This window comes from Passer domesticus, chromosome 3 (genome assembly GCF_036417665.1).
Source record: "Passer domesticus isolate bPasDom1 chromosome 3, bPasDom1.hap1, whole genome shotgun sequence".
Lineage (NCBI taxonomy): Eukaryota > Metazoa > Chordata > Aves > Passeriformes > Passeridae > Passer > Passer domesticus.
In genome coordinates, this window is record NC_087476.1 from 106,590,858 (window position 1) to 106,612,996 (window position 22,139).

At 37.9% G+C, this 22,139-nt stretch overlaps 1 long non-coding RNA gene across 2 annotated transcripts in view; it reads left to right on the plus strand.

The window, feature by feature from the left end:
- LOC135297393 (uncharacterized) overlaps positions 1 to 22,139 on the plus strand; it is a 53,959-nt gene that overhangs the window by 16,282 nt on the left and 15,538 nt on the right. Inside the window, exons 2-3 of one of the 2 annotated variants that reach the window (XR_010359402.1) lie at positions 16,719 to 17,440; positions 20,137 to 20,277. This is a non-coding gene — a long non-coding RNA (uncharacterized LOC135297393). Of the gene's footprint in view, positions 1 to 16,718; positions 20,278 to 22,139 lie in introns of both variants that reach the window. The other variant, XR_010359401.1, reaches the window with a different exon arrangement.

Sequence of the window (22,139 nt, forward strand, 5' to 3'; positions counted from 1 at the left end):
GTTTCTAAAGGTTTTTGGGGTTTTTTTCCACAAATGTATTTTTCTCAGCTCTGCTGCATGCTGGTTGAGGAACTAAGCTTTAAAATCCATAACAAATAGATAGCTGCTGTATTGCCTCTTCTCAAAACAATGCTGAAGCTGGTGGAGCAGAGATTTCATGACTGCTAGGAACATTTTGTTAAGGTGTTCCTGTGCTTACCCTTTCTCTGGTGTGATGTTTGCCCTCCTCTGTCTCTCTGGATCCTAAGGCTGACTCAGGCAGGGGTGAAGATTTTACAGTGGGTTGTGACAGTCTCAAATCATCACCACTGGAAAGTGCATGGTGTATTTTTTGAAACATTTTCTAAGTGTTCTTATCCTGCTTTTTCTTGTCTGTCTAGCATAAATTAGCTACATATATGGGGAGTATTTAATTTATTGGTTAACTAATTTCTTATTATCTCTAAAATTGCTAATACCTATTTTTCTTAGTTCTTGGCTTTTTCTACTTTTATATCTGCCTCTTGTTGAGTTCTTTATATCCTTGGGCTCTCCAGTGTCATCCATATCACCTTGTGCCTGTATGCCTTTCACCAGGGGAGGTTCAAGTGGGTAGTTTTGTTTAGTTTGCTTTTCTTCTTTTCTGGTTTGGTTTTTAAAGAAAGAGCAGTTTGTTCCGAGATGTTTAATACACCTTCAGCTGAAGGTGATGTGTGGCCTTCGCAAAGCAGCTGCTGGGATGAACCAGCTTTCCTTCTAATGCTTGAGCTCCCCAGCCCTGATCCCAAATGTTCCCAGTAAATGCCTGGAGACCCTTCTGGGTCATTCCATGCAGGAATATATATCCCTTGGGAAAATCCTGTGGCAACTACTCACATGATGGAGATAGTGAAGATCAGCTAGTATCATTGAGGGAGGCCATAATTAAAAAGTCTCTTTGGTGAATATCAAAACTTTTATGGGTTATAACAGAGCAGAGCCTTGCAATTTTACTGTCTTGAGGGGAGGAACTAAGAAATCCGAGTAGCTTACTAGGAAAACTGTGGAGCAGTGCAGGTTAAAGCAAAAAATATACTAATCTACTAATGCTACAGTGATTTTAAAATGTATGATTATATATGATATGTTATATATGATTTCTTCCCATGACTGAAAAAATCTATCCTCCCTCTCCCTGTAAAACTATCACTCTCTACCAGCTGCAATACCAAAAATACCTTCAGTAGAATTTTAAGACAGAAGTTAACAGGATTGAATTAAGGGGGAATTAGGCTATCAAACAAACTGATAGATGGCTTTTCTTAAAAAAAAAATGCAAAAAAGCAGAGAAGTAAAAAATATTGTGCCAGCTTCTAGATATTGAAATATCAGGGATGGATTTTCTCTCACTTTTGTTTCTCTACTTTCTGTGTTCCCACTCAGGCTGCTGGGTTAATTTCCTGGATGCATACATCTTGGGTTGCTACCTTCCAAGCCTAACAAGCCACTTGGTGCCAGCCATGGTTCTCTGCCCAGACTGGCTGGCTTTTTGGTGCATGTCCTGGTAGAAGTTTCAGAACTGCTGGAGTAGGTTGGAATGTGGGAATTTCTCCCTCTGCCAACCCTAGGCAGTGTTTGAAATAGGCCAACACCCAGTGCACCTCCCTGCTCTTTTCCATTGGTTTTCTGCTGTCAGTCTTCTCCTGCTCCACCTCCCATGTTCTCCACTTTCTGCCATCAGCTGCTCTTTCCCTGTCTGGTGTTCACTTTCTTGTTCTCAGCTTACTCCAGTCGAGTAACATTGTTTATAATACTGAGAAGAGATGAGAATGAGGGCCCAGTGTTGTTATCTTGCAAGGTATTTTGATGGATAATTGGAAATTGGAGAAATTGAGTTAATTAGCTGTGCTATGCATGCTTTCCATACCACCCACCTTGCTCCACTGTGCTGAGATGAGCCAGTGGAAGAAAACACAGGCTCTATGTTCTAAAACCTCTCAGTGATGAAGTGTTTCTTAAGGAAGCTTGGAAGTCAGGGTGCTTTTTCAGTCTATCTATTTATGTCTCATCTTCTTGAAGCCTAAGTGGAACCAGAGATGCAGACTTTTGAAGTGGTGGGTGCTTTATCAAATAAAAACAACCAAAATTCAATCTCCTTTGGCGGAGCAAAATAAATGGATTTCTCTATTTAACCAGCATCGTGTTGCATTTTGAGTTTTTGGTAAACAGCATTGTCTGCCAAGTTTCATGTCTTAAAAAAACTTGAGTAGTGCTCTTAGGAGTCAAATATGTGGTTTACACATGTGGATCACACAAGTGTTTTATGGGCAGCCATACATTCTTGTTAGTAGGTTACGATGTTTTAAATTTTGTTTCACAATTTTATTGGAAAGTTGCTTAAAGTCAAGTGCAAAAGTATTTCTTTATCACTGCTGCACTTCATGTAAGCTTCCAAGACAGAATACATCCTTAGCTTTTCTAATAAATATGATGTGTTGTTCACATTTTCCAAGATGGAAACCCTAGCACCCTCCCTAGGAATCTAATCAAATGGGCCCCTTCAGCAGCAGTATTAAGGTAATTTCTGGCAAGTGGGTGTCATGGCAAGTATGAGCTCATGTCTGTCTTTACTGTTAAAAGAAAACAAAGAAAAAAAAAAGGAGAGCTGCCAAGGGATGACCTTTTGTTTACAGAACTCTGGCTGATGACAGTATTTCAAAGCACATTGTCACAGCCAATCCATCCTTGTTGCTTCTGAGGAAAAGACATGAAGGAGACACCTTGCAAAGAACACAATTTTATTTGCAGGGTTGAGGAAAGATGCAAATGGCCCAGGGAACTTGTCAGTACCCTAGATGAAGAGAATAGGTATTTTAAGAGGATATTTCTTTTCTGTACCAAGTCTTCTTTCCCCTGTAACCTGAAATGAAACTGAATGTCAGCAGTCAAAATATTATGAACAATTATGTATCTCATCTAAGTACAGAAATACCATGCACTTTTTTTTTTCCTCTGCCCAGGGCCAATAATCTAGTTCTTGAATCTACTTATTTTAATAAGACTTTTTTTTTTTTTTTTTTCCTTCTCTGATGTAAAAATAAACTATTTTCAGTAAAGAAAACAGGCTATGGAAAGCTTAGATGATCTGGTGATTTATCAAGTGTTGGCTACCAGGAAATGGGACTTAAGAATTTTTTTCTCAGGTGCTTTGAAAAGTTTGTGTTTGCTTTCATAATGGAACTGGAGTGTAGGTAAGTGCACTGGGTAGGGATCTAGCTATCTCTTTACATAAAAAAAAACATTCCTAAGAAAACATGCTCATACACACACAATCATAATTAGTAATTGTGGCAATTTTTGAAAGAGGTGAAGATCAAATTTATCTGAAAGGAGTGCATTTCCTCCCACCTCTGCAAAAAGACATAAGCTAGTAAGGAAGCTTGAGAGAGAACTACAGGCAACAGATTTTGTTCAACACACAAAATTGCTTCCCATTCAGCTTGAAAAATGTTAGACCTTGGTCCATTGCTAATAAAATCAATTACCTTCTGTCCTGACCTTCTTTATGAACTGTCAAATTTTTACCACAGAAGAAGCTGACATAGTATAAAACCTTCTGTTATTATCACATTAGGAGTTCTTGTACCAGAGTAATCAAATTCAGTTTAGCAAAATGCAATGCAAATTTGTAATGTGGAGGTGATTGAGGACCCTGTAAATTTGTTATTCAAGATGTTGGAGATGATATTTTCTGAAAATGCAAGTTCTCCAACTGAGAGTTGACTTGTGATGGTTCAGCTCTGGGAAGGTTTGTGCTGGGGGTTGGTAAAACAGTCCTCAAGTATAAAGTTAAGCGGGTAATAAAATGTAATCTTTTTGAACCTACACAGATTATTATTGCTGTTCTTGCTGCTATTTCTCCCCTGTAATTTATATCCCACCATATGTGGAGCTTTTATCCTGCAAATAGTATTTTGTGGTTAAACTCCATATAAGTGGCTCTCTTTTATGGGGCAGACAAGTGCTTGAGTCTTTCCTCAAAGTAGCATTTAAAGATTTTGTTCTCTCTCCTGCATACCTGCTGTCATGCCAGGAGAAGTTTTGCAGTGAGGGGCATACTCTCCCTCCATTCCTGTGCAATCCACTTGATGCTCCTTTATGGAGTGCTTTCCTCAGTGCTGAGAAGCAGCTCTTTTTCTATAAACTACTCCAAGTTTGCATGTTTATGAGAGCCTGGGATATATTGGGTTTTGGTTTTTTTTGGCTGGGAAACTTGTTTGTGAGTGGGAGAGGGTAGTGTAGATTTTGTTGCAGCATATATATATTGCCTAGAAAAACTTCTTCCTGTCAAATAAAGCCATTTAATTTCTCTAGTGGGTATCTTCAGAGGAATTTTAAATCTCAAAATGTAATAATAAAGATAGTGTTATATATGAAAACTGGTTTTTGGTCCATTTTTCATTTCCGTTTTCAAGTGGACAGCAAAAATTTTGAAAAGCAAAAGGTTGATTTCAGGTGTCAAAAATATTTCATGCTCTTCAGTAAAAGTCTGCTTCTGCTTCTTTTTACTTTTTTAGTTCAGCATGGGTATTGATCATACATTTTGTTCCTCTAGTCCTTAACTGAGGCCTCTTAGACTTAGTAATGGAACAAATATTCCTTTTACATGAAAGCAAATTGTAGACAAGGTTCATATTTTTAGCATTTAAATTGCTATTTATGATTGTTCTTTTGCAAGTTTTAAGCTCAGGTCGCTATGGCACAATAATGCAAATACTGTGTTATCCTTATTAAAGTGGAGGAGAAATGAAATGGTATTGACAATTTCCAGAATAACTGCAGTTTTGCTGTCTGAAAGATCAAATCTGGATGGAAGCTGCAGTGCCATAAGATGAGTAGGAAGAAGTAAAATTGGAGAGATTTTAGGTTGTAGGGTTTTAATGATTTATAGGAACTGACATCTTTACATGCTGTTTTGGGAGTACATACCGTTTTCCAGTCCCAAACACCACCTTTATAGCCAATTGTGAAATGACTCAGCATTATCTCTCGGTATAGATTATTATATACCAAAATCTGGCACTCTAGCTTTATGCCACCTCAGGTACAACTTGTGCTTGCAAAATATATTGCTTTTATTTTAGAGGGCAAGTTCTTGAGACAAAGGAATTCTTCAGTAACCTTTACAGAGGTTTCAACATTCACTTGAGTAAATGTCCTGTGCTATGGGAAGGTGAGCTTTCCTTTATATTTTTATTCATTTTCTCTGTGCTGAACTCATAAAAGGAACCAGCTAACTGATTTGCTATCTTGACAACTAGTATATTAATGTTTGCTTACAGCTGTGATTTACTGTTGGTTATTTTGTTACATTACTGGTTTCTGGCTCAAGAAAATATTACCGTGTGTTTGTTCATGCACACTGGAGAGTCCTCTCCCCTTCTTTCTCACACACTACAGCATCGGTATTCAGAGCTCAACACTGCAAGGCTGGACATTCAGAGCTCAAAGTGTATCCTATGAACATGCCCCTTTCATGAGTGCTCCTGCAGGATGAGTGAGCTTTGCCAGGCTTCACCACCTGCTTGGAAATGTTGACATGCCCAGCAGAGCAGAGAGTGGTGTCAGTAGCAGATGCCTCTGCACAGTGCTGCTGATTTAGGTCAGACCTGGATGCTGTGATATATGGCCCTGTTCTGTGTAAAGAGTCACTGAAAGAGATTATGCTGGAGTATAATGGTTGCTGTTGTAGTTTGCGAGGGTCCCAGGACAAGAGAAGAGATGAATCTCATTCCATAATTCTTGAAGGCTATAATAAAATATAATATCATGCCATGTGATGTAATATATGGTCATGATGTGTTCTATATGGTCATGCCATGTAATAGACTATAATGCCATAAAATATAAAGCCATATAATATATTGCCATATCATGCCATATAATATATTGCCATAAAATATAATGCCATATAATGTAATGCCACATGATCCCGTATAATATATTGCCATATCATGCCTTAAATTATATAATATCATGCCATGTAATATAACATATCATGCCATGTAATATGTTGCCATGCCATGTAATATGTTGCCATATCAATGCCATATGATATAACACAATATCGTGCTGTGTGATATAATACCATGCCATGTAATATATGGTCAAGCCTTGTAATATTTAGTCAAGCCATGTAATATAATACAATGCCATATAATATATTGCCATATAATGCCATAAAATGTAATGCCGTATATTAATGACATATATTATAATGCCATGTAATGCCACATAATCCAACACCTTTTAATGCCAAATAATGCCATACAATGCCATATAATGTCATATAACATAACACAATATAGTGTCATGTGATAAATACCATGTCATGTGATATATGGTCAAGCCGTGTAATATAATATAATGCCATATAATATATTGCCATATTTTGCCATATAATAGAATATAATGTGATGATATGATATAATGTGATATGACATATCCTACCATGTGATATAATATGATTCCATGTGATATATGGTCATGCCATGTAATATGTTATATTACATTACATTATATTATGTCATTTTATATTATATTACATTACAATTTATTATATTATATTGCATTGCATTCCATTATATTACGTGCTCTTATATTATATCACATGGCAATATGTGATCTCACTTTAGATTACATTACATTACAATTACACTGTATTGTAATTATATGGCATTATGTTATAGTATATGGCATTGTTTTATTATATGACATTATAATATATGGCATTATATTATTGGGCATTATATTATATCACATTTTAGTGTATTGTAATGTAGTATAGTATAGTGTAGTATAGTATATTGGATTATGTTACGTTATATTATATGGCATTATATTGCAATATATGGCAGTATATGATATCACCTGGCATGATATTATATCACGTGGCATGATATTCTATTATATTATGTTACATTGTTATATTATGTTATATTCTATTATATGGCAGTATATTATCACATGGCATAATATATCACATATTATATTATATTATATTTGGTGATATTGTGTGACATTGTAGGACCTTATATGACACTATTATATGAAATTGTATGATATTATTTTATATTTTAGGACATATGATATATGATGTTACTTTCTATTATACAATATTTTAATACTATATTACATTACATTATATCATATGGCATGATATTATATCACATGTCATATGACATTATATCATACTTATATCTAATTTAATTATGTTATATTCTATCATATCATATAATATTATGCTGTATTTTATTATACTATGCTGTGCTAGAGCTATAACTAGAATAGAGAAAGGAATACATTAGAAGGCTAGGAAAGGAATGAGTAATAGAAACCAGGGACAGACTGGAGAATGCAACACATCTGGATTTGATTCGTCAACATAAAGCAATTAACATGGAACGAAACAAAGATGCACCTGTTGGTAAATGATCTCCTGACCACCTTCCAAAGCAATCAGATAATTATTCTTTTTATTTCTTTTCTGAGGCTTCTCAGCTTCGCAGGAGAAAAATCTCTGGTGAAGGAATTCTTCATAAAATAGCATGGTGGCATATTATTGCATTTTCAGTCTGCAGTCCAGCACTTCACTTTCCTTAAAAATACTGTATAAACGTCTCAGATAACTAGAAATAATAGCCAAGAGATCTGAGAGCTGGGGAGAGAACAGACCCAGAGATATTTCTAATAGAAGAAAGGCAAGGGATTAAATAAGGAGAACTGCAGGAGGAAAGGGGTCTCTGACATGAACTTCACTTGCCTTGAGATGAGTAGCAGCAAAAAAAACAAGACCTTAAAGTTTTTTTAAAAAAAGACTGCAGGTTCAGCAAATAATACCACGGATATTCATTGGATACCATGAATAAGACAGTAATTCCTAGTTAGGGTTCACATGCAGATGCATGGAAGATATGAACTTTATAGCATGTAGCAAGATTTTCTTCTATAGGTCTCCATGTACTTTACAGAGGAGGGATAGACCATAATTTTTCATCCTTACACATCTGTTTTTTGTGCATAGTCATGGTAGTGTATCAGTAACAGAAGCTGCACTGTGCATGTTGGATCCCAGAGCAGGATTCTATTTTCTTCCTGTATGCACAGATCTACATGGAGAAATGGGCACTATGTGCACAGATCTACATGTAGAAATATGCACTATGTATGACAGCTTCAGATAACCAGGCACTGGAGCGTTTTTCTATTTGCCTTTCACGTGGCTAGAACTGCCTGCTAATGCAGGAAAAGAGGAATGAGAATATGGACACTAGTATGAGTGAAGGAATGGCATGTGGAGGTCTGCCTTCAGGTTGTGAAAGCATCTTGTTGCATCTTGCTTTGAGTTTGTTGCATCAGTAGAACCTTAGCCTAGATACTAAGACTATTGTGATTTCCTATCCTATGGAACCTGAGGATGGAACTGCTCACAGTTAAAATATACCTATACTCTCAAGCCCATAGGGGCTTTGATCTAATTGTTCGTTGTGTGTGAAAACATCAGGCATGTCCCCAAGGGCTCCTCTGCCCTCCCAGGGACCCACGGGACCCCTGCAAGCAGAAGGCTCTGCATGCTGATGTACTCCTTTTGTGAGCTTGCTGATAAGCTCAGGGAGAGTTGCATTTCTGAGATGCAGGGCAGAGGGGAGCAGGATGGATGAACTGAGAGCTCTTTTTAGATGAACATTGCCATGGAAACCACTGCCATTCCTCTGTGTTTGCAGATGTATGTTGGACATTTACCTCTTGTGAAGTCAAGCTCATGTATAAAATTTGTGAAGCAGAAGTGCCTCAGGGATCCCTGGGCTATGCCTGAAGGAAGTCAGCACTGTTTAATAGGGCTGATCAACCTCCACAGTTGAGTGGGCTAATCAATGTCTGCCTCAGCTCCTCAAGGATTGTTGTGAGAGGGAACAAGTGTGGTGCCTTGTCAGGCCTGCTGTGATCCCTGTTGAGGAAGAAAGCCTGCCCAAGCTATATGGGAATCTGTATCTCATTCTCAGCTCTGGATTTGAGTTCCCTTTTGTGCCTTCATCCGTCCAGCTGTAAAATAGCATGGAGATTTTGGGGTTTTTTTTGCACAAGTGAAAAAGATTTTGTCAACAGCAGTTATGGTAAGATCTCCTCCAGAAATCTCTCTGCATTAATGGAAGAATGAGCACAACACTTGAAGTTGTTACATACACTGAAGAAGAGGCATTGAGCCCTTCTGTCCCTGAAATCAGTGAGGATTTGCATGACAGGATTTCCACTCATAGTCCACTTGCTAGATTATTTGCCAAAGAAATCTCAAAATTCCCACCCATTCTATGCAATTTTTTGTTGTTGTTGTCCTTCATCTCTGAGACATAAGACAGAAGATGTGTTTATGTAATAAGATACTGGAAGCCTTTGGGTGGATTGCCAGTCACAGACATCCCTCTTCTGGCCTTGCAACAGAGCAAGTCAGTGTGGCAGAGAGCTGGACAGAGAGAACCTGTCCTCAGAGGGACAGGGAAGAGACAGACTATCTGTCACTCTCTAGTCAGATTTTCTGCTCTTGTTTTGTTCATTTTGTGGGTGCTAGAAAGTGATTTGAATTTATAAACTGAAATCTGTTGGATTCAGGCATGTAAATGTACCTGAAAAATCTGTTATTGTGGGATTTGTTAGTTTTACCTACACAGTGTTATATAATATCTTTTTATTTTGTTTTCCTGGATCTGCCTGTGGATCTTTATAAATAATTGATCAATTTTTTTTTCTTGTTGAGATTTAAGCCTGTTCTTATGTTAAAGAAAATGTCAGAGAGACCAAATTGATGTTCCTGTTTACAAAGCTGGAATAGTACTTCTAGTTTTCTGCTGTTGTATCACGTACTGCCTTGATGCAGACTGAAAATATGATTAAATATTGTGACTATACTTTACTTTCTATATTTACTGAGGTTTGTGTTCCCTGTCTTAAAGATTTTTATTCTCTAGAGAAAATGAAAGCTGGGATTCTGAGTGAAGAATTGGATTCCACAAGCTGGAGTTCCAGGAAAAACTTTTCTTCTTAGTACCAGCTCCACAAACGTTCAAAATTCTTACAGATAATCACTCATTTTGGCATTTATTTCTAGGTCTCTGCTCCCTGTGTTTATAAAATGGAGCTATCCTGCTTGCTTTCATCACATTAGAGGCAGTCAGCCTCTTGGCAGAATAAGGAAAGGTTGTTTCTAATTACAGGTTTTTCATGCTAATGCAGCTTTCAAATATTGCCATCCTTTTAGTTCCCTGTGACCTTGTGTGCTTCCTTATTTCTTGTTGCAGTTAGTTTTTTGCATTTGGAGACACAGGGAAAACAAGAGACCGGGATCCATTGATTTTTAAAGACTTGCATAGCTCTGGGAGCAAAGCTGAGCAGTTTCGTGACTGACATTGACAATAAGCCCTAATATGCATCTTGAATTCTGCCAGATAAGAGTAGGTGTCAATTAAGGAGGTGTGACTACTGTGAGATAATTTAGTCTGTTGACACCTTTTTGTGCTCTACACCAAATCTTCTAGTTGGATTCATGTTAAAAAGTGGGGACATAGAGGTGAACATGGAGAGTCCTTGTGCAGAAGTTTAGCACCTATAGTATTCCTTAAGTAGGAATTGTATTATTTAAGGGCTGCCCTTGGGAAGACTCTAGAAGAGAGTAGTAATTGCTCACTGTTTCTATGTAATAAGGGATGGGTAACTTCCCTTACACACTGTGGAATATTTTGTAGAATACTTTTCAGAAAGCCAATATTTTAGATGGAGTTATGGTAGTGAGGGTACAAAACCATAATGAGGATGCGTGACTTAATTGTTCTGGATTTTGATGGGGTTCTGTTGGGAACTTCAGTCACTGCTGCATGAAACGAAGGTGGATAATTGCTCTGGAAAAACATACATCTTGCAAGACTGGATATTTAACAGCAAGAGTTACTTTGTCTGGGGATGTGTACAGTTTTTACGTAAAAATGAGTCTGCCAAAGAGAATAGAGCACCCAGTGTGCTGCCTTTGTGAAGTGCAGAGATAATTTTAAGCACAAAACTAGTTTTTATCAGGGTGGAGGATGCTGAGGGCTGTGGACAATGGCAGAGAGAGTTTTATTGTGTTTCAGCTTAATGATGCAGTTCAGAAAAGTCAGTGTTGAATCAGAGCTGCTCTGTAATCATTTATCAGGGTCAGGAGAAGGGTGTTCTCTACAGAGGGAACAGGCTGTGCCTGAGATCCAGGGGCGATGTTGCTGGCCAATATACGCATGTTCTTCCAGGATAATGTTGCATAAGAAACAGGAACAAGGGATAAACAATTTGCTGTCCTTGGACTTGGATTCCTGCTGAAGGGGATTTGAATGAGACCTTTGCATTGAACAAAATGTCTAACTTTCAAGCACAACTTGTTTACTTTAGCATATTGGAAAATACATGTATGGTAAATTCCAAAGACACTCAGACAGTGTGAAGGAAGCACCTCAGTGCTTAATAAACTTCCAATTTAAAAAATATTGGAAATCTAGACAGACAAAAAAACTTAGGCTCCGGCATTACGCCTGTCCTACCACAGGCCCTTGTCATCACTAAGAAAAATAAGGAATAAAATTTCTGTAAGTTCAAGTGCAGTAGCAATAACTAAGAAAACTACACTGGGATAAATTTTACATGGAGGAGAAAACAGAAGGCAAAAAATTAGTGTACTTTTAGAAGTGACACAGAGAAACATTGATGCTGGGACTTTAAGGTGTTTGGAGAAGGGGTCTAGAGAAGAGAAGCCATGCTGGCTATACAACAGCAAGAGCAATTGCTATAGCAATGCATAGTTCTGTGACCTTGAGCGAGTCTCAGTGAGCACAGAAAAATTTGCAAAGCTAGTTGGATCATTCAGATTTTCAAAGAGATTGGATGGTTACACCAACCCTTAGAAATTCTTAGTGATCTCTCACTAAGGGAAGAAGAGGATTTAGCACTCCTCTATTTTGAGGAAATGTAACTAGTAAAATAATGTTAAAATATAATGGAGAGTGACTAGAGTCACCTAATAAATGACATGGGAAATTAAGAAGTTAATGACTTGCTTCCATTTACAGGAGAAAACATTCAGGAATTGTTTTCTCTTTGGCAGAATTTCTTTCAAGTCAGTAAAGTGTTTTTTTATTTTCATAATTTTTTCTTTCTTCTTTTTCTCTGAGGAGAAAATTATCAAACTGAAGGCTGTGATCTGAAGGCTTTTGCTCTGGGTGAACTGAATACAGTGAAGGGCCATGGTGTTCTGTGGCATTGCCCTTGCTTGTTGTGCAGAGAGAAAGACTTATTGAATGATCTGTTCCTGCAAATGAACCCATGTGCCACGGTTTTGGTACTGCTGTGCTCATTGTCTGTTAGCCAAGCTGTAGGTCTGGCCATTTGATCTTGAGAGACCTGAACTGGTATTCTTGGGGAGGAAAGGTGGTCACAGAGAATATTTCCTTGAAGTGAGGGACACAATATAAACCCTCCTGGAGAAGGTCCTGTGGTCCCCCTCTCTACCTGTAAACCCTTGGAGAGTGGCACATTTGCAAAGAGATGGGAGACATGGGGTCAAAACTCCCGAGGAGCAGGAATTTAACTCTCCACATGACTCTGATGGGAAGAGAGAATGTGAGCAGAAAAGCATCAGGGAGGGGGCTACGTGTCATGGCACTCACTAATACTTCTCTCTACTGGCATCTGTAAAGAAGTAGAATAATAGTGTTAAATGTAAAAGACACCATTAACCCCAGATTTTGTTACTTGACAGTGTCCTATTCCCCATCTCTGCTTGCAACAGAAATGCTTGATGGAGTTACCTTGAACACTCTCTGGGAGCTAGTTTCATGTCCACAAGACAGATGTGCAGAAAATAAAGCTTCTATGGTCATTGAGAATATTCAACAGGAGCCTAGTGAATAACTTGCTAAAATCATTGTGAAGCCCTAAATATATTTGAGGGAAGAAGACTAAATAAAGTCATAGCTAAAAATCAGCCTTTACATGCAACATGTAAAACTTTATAATCAATTATAGACACTTTATAAGAATTTGTCCTATGTCAGGCTAGGCTGAAACTTGTTAGGAAGCAAGTTAAAGGCCTCTCAGTCAGATGTGCCCAAGGAATGAAAATAGCATCTAGGAACTCCAGGGAAATACAGAACTGTGATAATTCAGCCCTTAGAGGAGTACTCTAAAGGGAGAGAAAGGAAGAAAATAAAAACTACATTAGTTAGTAGCTTGGCAGTTTTTGGCCTGAGGGATAATTATGCCAGGCAGTGTCATGCAGATGATAAATTTATTTTATTGTTTTAGAGACTATTTTTCCTTTAAAGAGAGATACCATTCCAGATGTTTTCTTCTCCATAAGTACAGCTTGTGCAAATGAGGAAAGCTCTGTTTTTAACAGGAACCTGGGGAGCCTGTTTTGTAATTGGAACAAACAGTGGAGGAATCCCTAATGCTCATTACACTAGTTATTCTACACAGAGCTTTCTCTGTTACCAAAATATCTGTGTCTGACCTTTTTCTGAAAGGTGGGGAAGGGGTTGAGCATTTGTTAAGCAATGGTGGAAAGACAGATCAGAAGGTAAGGTCACACATGGGTATGTCAGTCAGGAATACAGTCCTGAATCTGTGGAAGGCTCCTAATATGATCTGAGGCAGTTTAATTTGAGGCACTGCTCTCTGACTTACCCTAATGGCAAGCAGCAGTGTTAAAGCCCCTTGCCTCACAAGGGTACTCTAATGGCTAACATTTTCTGAAGTATTTGGATGTAAATGTGATGGTAGCAAAGAAAAAAAGGTATCTTGTGGTTTGAAGTGTATTCCATAAAGTCTGTGCTTACTCACCTGTGGTAAATGAGCTCTAGCATGTAATGAGAAGATCTGAAATGAGATCTTTTTAGTTATAAAAGTTGTGTGTTTCTGGCCCTTCCCCCATCCTTCTGATAAACTGTTGTTATAGCAACAATTTCTATCAATAGATTCATAAGAACTACTAAACCCTCCTTGCACTTTCACCTGTTTTGTCACAGTCAAGCTTATGTTTACTTTTTTTAACCAGAACAAGTGTAATCATAATTTTGAGCAGCACTTCACTTGCTCAAAGAGGGCTGTGACAAAATCATCCTGTCTACTGTTAAATACTGTTTTTTCTTAACCCAACCTGTATTAAATAGCAGTACTTATTACTGTACTGCAATAGCAGTGTTGTAGTTCTTTAATGCTCTAGAGGTGGACAAGCAGGGCTTCACAGAAACTTCCTTGCAACTTTTAATAAACATGGATGAATGGAACTGGTATAATCAAGTTCACATGTGATTTACAGGATTATATTTCATTTTGCTGTCACACACACCCTATTTATAAGCTTCTGCATAGCTCTGAAGAGAGACTCTGGATGGAGGAGTTGGATGTCACAGGACGTGCAGCTCCACACATAGCAATGCCACAGCTTGCAGATCACCCCCCATCCTCAACAAGAACAGCAAAGTGGCACTCTGGCAGGATCATGACAGAGTCATGAGGAGTCCCAAAACAACAGATGGCAGTAAAGCATTATTGGATCTCCTAACCAAAAGGGATGGAGGTGTGTGATATTACAAGCTTCCAGATGGCAGACTGTAGAAAAGACAATTTTGTGATCTGCTCTTGTGAATTCTAACCACTGCACATCACAGAAAGGTACAATTATTTAGAGGGAAAAGGTGTTTTAAATTATTTTGAGTGATATTTCACCAGTTGGATGTGTTTACCCAAGTTGCATTTCGAAATATTTTCTGGACAGGCAGAGCAGAAACTTACAAACAATTGTGTCATTCAAGAGCTTGGTGTGGTCAGTCCTTTTCCTTAGGTGTGCTTGAAGTCTCCTTCCTGTAAAAATGTCTAGAAAGCTTCTCATGACCAAATATGACAAGAAAAACATGGTTAAAACTTGACAAAACATCTGAATACTCCATATTGGGTTGTGTCTTTAACTTTCTTTTGTTTGTTTGGGAAATATTCCTCAAGACAGATTTCATCTGAAATGTTGCTTCAATCAGGAGGCTGTGACTTGGGAACCCTAATCTATTAAATAATTGTTGACAGGTCTTGGGTAGTTCCCCCATTTGCAACATGAAAAATGTCAACTATAGCCTGATGTTCAAGAAATAGATTTATTTTTATTATATTAGTCTTAGAATAAATCTTAGTGAAAGAATGATCTTGGGAATTAGTAATTTTGCATCTAGTAATTATTTGTTATTTTTTGCCTGTTAATAAACTGGAGTTTTTTTCTCTTTGCTCATACTAAATTTCTCCTTATTGTTGGAGATGGATTGGCTGAAACTAAGGGGAGGTAACTAATTTTAGGATGCCCATCCCCTCAAATTGTCTTAAAGACAGCAGCCATCATTGCACATTGCTCAGAGCACAGTTTGCAGTTGAAGTGTTCTAGGTGTGCTGAAATACTTATGTGTGTTTTGGGGTTTGGAGAGCAAATGAGGCCACATTGAGATATGGGTTAATTAAAAAAAAAAAAGCTACTATTCTGAACAAATGCATCTGAAGGTATTTACCTGCTCATTGTTTAATGAACTATATAACTTTTGGTCTCTACATGAGCTTTAGCAGTTAGTGAGCTTTTACTAGCACTAGTCTCAATAACCAGCTTTTAAGATTTCTGTGTACAATTTCAATATACAAGAAGCAGTTTGAGGACTCATTTACTTTGCCTTTTGCTTTTAGGCTGTATCTATGTACACTAGTAATTCAGTACACCAGCAGTGAACCAAACATTAAATCAAAAATTTGCTGAGGAGGCATTTACATCTCCATTGAGCGCTGCCTGTCAGGTTTCTGTGGGACTAGATTTAGCCTGGTGTTCTGAACTGAGGGCTGGCATCAAATGGGCTTGAAAGCTGCTCAGAGGTTCAGTCATTGATTGACTTTTGTGCCACTGAAGCTTGGGTATGCAGTCGCTGAGTACTCCTAGAGGTGATGCTGTAACTGCCTCCGTGCCCTGTAGGTACAAACAAGCTGCAAAAGTGTATTGTGTTTTCTCCCCGGCCCCTACACATTTTTAACCACATTTCCCAAGTTCCTTTCTTTGATGGTTAAGCTAATCATTGTGTATATGAGCAAATGGAAACATCAAAACCTGCTCTGATGGATTCCCGTACTGGATGCTTTACCAGAAGCACAGTGACTTTAGAAAATCTTTATAATTACAATAACCACTTACTGAAAAAATTAAGATGCTTTTTAAAACTCAATTAAATATAGTTCTGTCATTAGTAGTATTCATCATTCATTGGCATTCACTAGCTACCCCAGCTGGTTTGCATTGCAAATTAATTCAATTTTTCATGGATGGCTATAAATGTGTATGAGCTATGTTATTCATATGTAAATATTCTTTTGATTAAATCCATCTTCACTTGCCAATGCCCTAAAATGCTTTGATTTTCAATATTCTTCAAGCTTGTAGGCCAGGATTTTAGCCATGCTGGATTTTTCAGTAGTTTATGTCTGCTCCCACAAAGTCTTTCATTTCTCCTCAACAGAAGGGACTATAGCAACACTTCCTTATATCTGACTGGGAACATTGGTTCCCTATATATTAGATTTTATTGTATGCTTGATTAAAAATGCTGTTTTGATGGATTTCTTTGAATTACTTGGAACACTTTCAAAATGAGGGTTTTTTTCCCTAGGTTAAAATTGAGATTATGATGATGATAACTTCTGCATTCTGGCAAGAGAGCTTTTCCACATTCTTACATGCTGTTCCCAAGCCACTTATTAGTGGGCTGTTGATTTATAGTCAGAAGGTAACCTCCTCCCAAGAGAAAACTGTGATATATTTGTTTGAAAATATCATGCTCATTTTATTTCTATGGCTGGTGATTGATTATAAGGATGAACTTTCATGTTTAAGCAGTGCAGTTGACTTGGAGAACTGCCATCAGCTTACAGAAGTCTTGAATTTTCTACTGCTTTTGGGAGCCAGTCTCTGACCCAGAGCTGGTTTGAAGAATGCAAATCCCCATGAACTGGTTTCCTTACACAGCAATATTGAATTGCGTGCTGCGCCACCTGTAAGAGAAGCCTCAGTTCAGCTGCTGGTCATGCTGGTGATTCCAGGACTGGACAAATCCATTGTTACAGTCAATGTCTGCTGGATCTTGCCCAGCAGCTTCATCAAGGAGGCTAGTTCAACTTGGATCCTACTGACAACATGCCAGAGAGAAAAGTGTTTCACCTCTAAGCAAAAGGATATGTGTGCTTTTGGGCAATAAACCACCAGAAGGCATAAAGACCAAGAACATGATTTTTCTCATCTCAGAAGAAACTCATCATGATTTACATCCCTGTAACTGAGAAAAAAATATGAGGCTCTGAATATCTTAGAAGACATTATCCAATTGGAGTAAAGGTTAGGTTTGCACATTTACCATCTATAATAGTATTTTTCTTCCCCAGATACTGTTGGTCAGACTTGTGTGTGTGAAATGCAAATGCACATGTGGGAAGACTAAGAGAGAATGTCATACCACAGAACAAATTTGAGCAGGAATAAGAGTGAATATATTCAGAGAAAACTTGTCCATTAGTCACTCACCCTTACTGCTTTTTCAGCTGCCTTTCATGTCTCCACTTGTATCTCCTAAATATATTTTCTTTATGAATGTAGATGTAAAAAGGTGAAACACAGGCTGTTGGTAATGCCATGTTCAGAAGTACAACGTCTAATTAGAACTAAAGCAATAAATCTGTATCTGTCTGAGAAATGGACATAACTATCATTGTAATAGTAATGAATTCATGTTATTTAGAGGTGCTTAACAAAACTGTGATGGTTTAGCTTGAGAAGGCACAACCTGCACAGTTTAGCTCTCAAAAATTAGTTCTTCTTAGTTCTCTATAAAAAGAATTTCTATCTTCCTTTAGACCTTTCCAGTTCTAGCTCTTCCTGGGGAATGAAATTCAGAAGCTGGGTGTGGAGTCCTAGATAAACCAATTAGTACTGTTTTACATTAAACAACATATTTTATGTTAGAAAAACTGGAACAGACTTTTAAAGAACTTGAATTTTTCAGTCTAAGTCTTGGAGTGCTAATTTTCATGTCAGTGTAATTTAAGAGCTGTCAGGCTCCTGGTAGAAAGGGTGCAAAGCTATCAATGCCTCCACTACCACTAGCACTTCCCAATTTCTGTCATTGCAGCCATATGATGGGAAGAACTCCCTGCTACAGACCTCCCATCTCTCTGTATTACCTCTCTAACTATCCCAAGACTGGGGGATAAATCCCACAGGGATGTGAGTGTCTGAACAGAAAGAAAGCCTTGCATATAATTAGAAATACCTATGTACAAGTTTAACAAGAAAATTTTTAGTTAAACTCGTGTACAACTTTTGCTGGAAAGCAACTTGCTCTTTGGGTATTGATTGAGAGATGTGTGTGACACAATAACATCAGATGGACCCTTCTTCCTGGACAGTTTTCAGTTATGGTCCATTAAAGGACCTTCTTGCTGTATTATTTAAAATCTCAGGTCAGTGCGATGTGGGACTAAATGAAGTACTCTACTGAACTAATCTTGGATATTTGCTGCTCAGTCCAATGCTGTGTTTCTTTAGAAATCCTCTTAGACTAACTTTAGTCTGGGTGCATTTGCATGACAGTAATGACATCTCAAGTACAAAAAACAGTCTTCTACCTGCCAACTACACTGTCACAGCTGTACCATTCCCTGAAGTCCTACAACCTGTGGTTTTGCTCCAGTGTTGGTGAGGGCTGTTTTGAGGTGACTGGTAAGCATCTGGAGTCCTTCCCCCTAGTTTCATCCTTACCCTAAGTTACACTTATTACTCCAGGATATACTTGGTTTCTTTTTTATCTCTCTGCAACACAGCTGTCCACCTTTACTTTTTCTTCAGTGTTTTGCAGCTCTGTGTTACATGTAAATCTGCTATATATGGCCATCTTCCTTATGCTGGATAATATTTCTTTTCTTTGTTACTTATAAGCAAAGATTTTTCCACATTTATTCTGTATTTCTTTAACTGCCCACTGGTGAGTTGTTTATAGCTGTGTATTTCCTAGTGCCGAGCCTGTGCCCCATTTTTTATGCCATGTCTGGTTTTCTACACTGCATCTCGTAACTGAGCTTCCCCAGGCCTCCGTCATTGGGCTGTTTCTCTGTGTACCACATTCTCTTAGTCATGGAACCATGGTGTTACCATACAAAGATACATACACAGATGGAAAATTAATTAGCCATAGACACCTGGTTAATTAGGGGGGGAAAAAAAAAAAATCTTGTTCCAGGGAACCAAATTAAGTTAAATTAAGTTGCAGGCAGGTCAGGGTAAGTTCAGATAGAGAAAGGTTGGTAAGTCTCAGTCCTACAAACTCAGTACAACACTTATGGGTTGTTAGTAGCAATAGCAGTAGCATACCAGGGACTAGCTGGTTACTGCATTGTGAAGATGTCCTGTGCCAATTAAGTATGGTAAATTAATACAATTGTTCAAAGGTGAGTATTTAATACACTGGAATGAGTAGTTTTATGTAGCTTTTTGCCAACTCAGTACATCCAGTGACTGATAATTCTGTTTAGAAATAAAAATGCCTGGGACTCTAACATTTCAAAGTATTTCACAGCACTTTTAGAATATAGTGAAGGGAGAAAATGTTAGTAACTGCCATTTTAGTGTGATGAAAGGTTCACAACTGAACTTCAAAATTATACAAGTGCATTGAAAGAATGCTATTCGTACCTAATGCCCTTAAGAGGGTGCTAATTCAGCATTGTTTTTGTTGTTAACATCATCTCTTACAATAATGTGATTATAAAATAATCTTCTGCTACACTAGGTTAACATCTGACTACAACCTGTTTGGGCTTGTTATGGTTACTGGCATCAGTAGATACAAGTACACAGCCATATTGCACTAGTTAGGCCTGGTTTATATAACAGTTGTGTCAGTTTACAAGAGTGCCACTTCCACCCAGAGCAGCAAGTGCAAAGCAGCTCCCCACCTCTTAAAAGAAACAGCTTTCTGTTACACAAAAGGATTCTGATTTGATTTGAGGTGTTCTTTGGCTCTGTCTTTTCTGTGACAGTCATCAGCTGTAAAAAACTTTGATGCTTCATCCTCTGCAGTTCTTCTTTGAATAAACTACTGCCTAAGTAGGGGTGCAAGAGGACTCTGAAGAATCAAGAACAGCCCTGGTAAAAAATTGGATTATCACTTTCTAAGGCAAGTGCGTTCAAATTATGTTCTATTTTCTTGGAAAGGTTTTTTCCAGTTAGAAGTTCTGCTTGTTATAATCCTAGTGGCAGCTGGATAGATGTGGCAATCAATGCTTTTTCTCAAATAGAATTGAATTTGTCTAAAGATCTCAGTTAGTCCAGACCTAGATCTTCGTATCACAGTCTGTTCCTTTCCACACAAAACACTGGAGAATTAAAGTGTTTGGTATCTCCATAATTGGATTATGTCACATGCCACTAGCAGCAACTTCAATGTAAATATATATGCAAATTTCATAACATATAAATGATCACAAAATGTACTTCTGCATCATCTGTTTGGAAATAGAGAGCTGATTTCTACTCCCCCTTGCCTATTCATCCTTTTAGAACTGGCATTAATGTGGACTTGAAAGATTGCTTAATTCGAGAGAGCTAAACTGTGGAATTTTTATGGAAGAGCTCAACTCTGGTGACAGAGTTCTGCTTGATTTTTAAAGCCTTCATTTTCTGTATATGATTGATGGTCTTTCATGTGAGTCTGAAGGAGTAAGAACATTTTTCCATGGCTAGTACACAAGCATGAAGACTGTGTATAGCCCACAGACAGAATAACCACATAAGCACTTTGCAGGGTGTGTTCTGTGTGGGATCTTATGGTTGTAGACATCAAAGCTTCATACTGTGAATTTATAAAGGCATCACTTGCTCATTTCAAAACATGCTGAACATGTGTATTCTCATAAAGCTTTGTGATCATACAAGCTGTACAACTACAGGCAGTTACTTCAGGTTACTTCTAGGCAGCAAAAAAAGTGATCTTTCTGATGCTCTTTTGTAACTAAAATTAAGTCTGTACATTTGTTTCTCTCTCACATATGTCTGTGTGGCATCCTTCAGCTGAAACAAGCTGATGTATTCCAGTGGTGTATAGGTGGAATCTGGCTATTTACCAGCTTTCTATACCTTGTTGGCCTTTGTTTACTATTCATCTACACAGAGACCACCGATATTAAGTAGTGCATATCTCTAGGGCACAATTTAATTTTGCATGAATAGACAGGGTATAGCTTCTGAAATGAAAATAATTATATATATATTTATGAGATTATGAAACATTGCTTTGTACTCCTATCACTACATAAAAATGAATTGCATTAAATAAGCACTATCTGCCATTCCTGAGGTTTATTGGAAAATACATTTTATTCATTTGCCATAGATCTAGAGGACTGCTGTGCCTTTTTTCGACCTTGACCTACTGAATATTTTAGTAACAAAACTGATGAAAGAAACTGTTTGACCTTCCTGCCTGCCTGCCTTCCTGTCTGCCTGCTTTCCTCCTAATATATAAAACAAATTATTACTTCTATTCTGAAATGGTAAAGGAGGACAATTAAGGGTTTACAAGCTCTAGAAAACGTGGTTCTAGAGGCTTTGGAACAAAGGAACTTCTGCATCCTTTGCCTTTGTATTTTGTTGCTAGTACTGGGCAGGTCTTGGTGCTTCAGGCACTCCAGGAGTCCTGGTCCCAAGCCCTTGCAGGTGCCACCAGGTAAAACGAGTACAACAGGTACTTGGTTAATAGTAAGGACAGAAACTGCTGCTTTCTAGTACTAGGAAGAAATGTGTTACAAGTTTTCTTAGTGCACTGAGATGTCACAAATTAGTTAACATCTGAGAATTTTCTCCAGTGGTTAAGTGACTTGAAATTATTGCTGGTGTGTCATAGAAGGCATGTGAAAACAAAAGAAGTGCTTCCAGAGGTGGCAGACCTGTGTTTAGTGTTTCTGTTTTATTATGTGGCTATGTTTTAACTGTTCACATTGAAATTTCCTCTGTTGCTTTCAGTGGAGCTCACAAGTGGAATCTT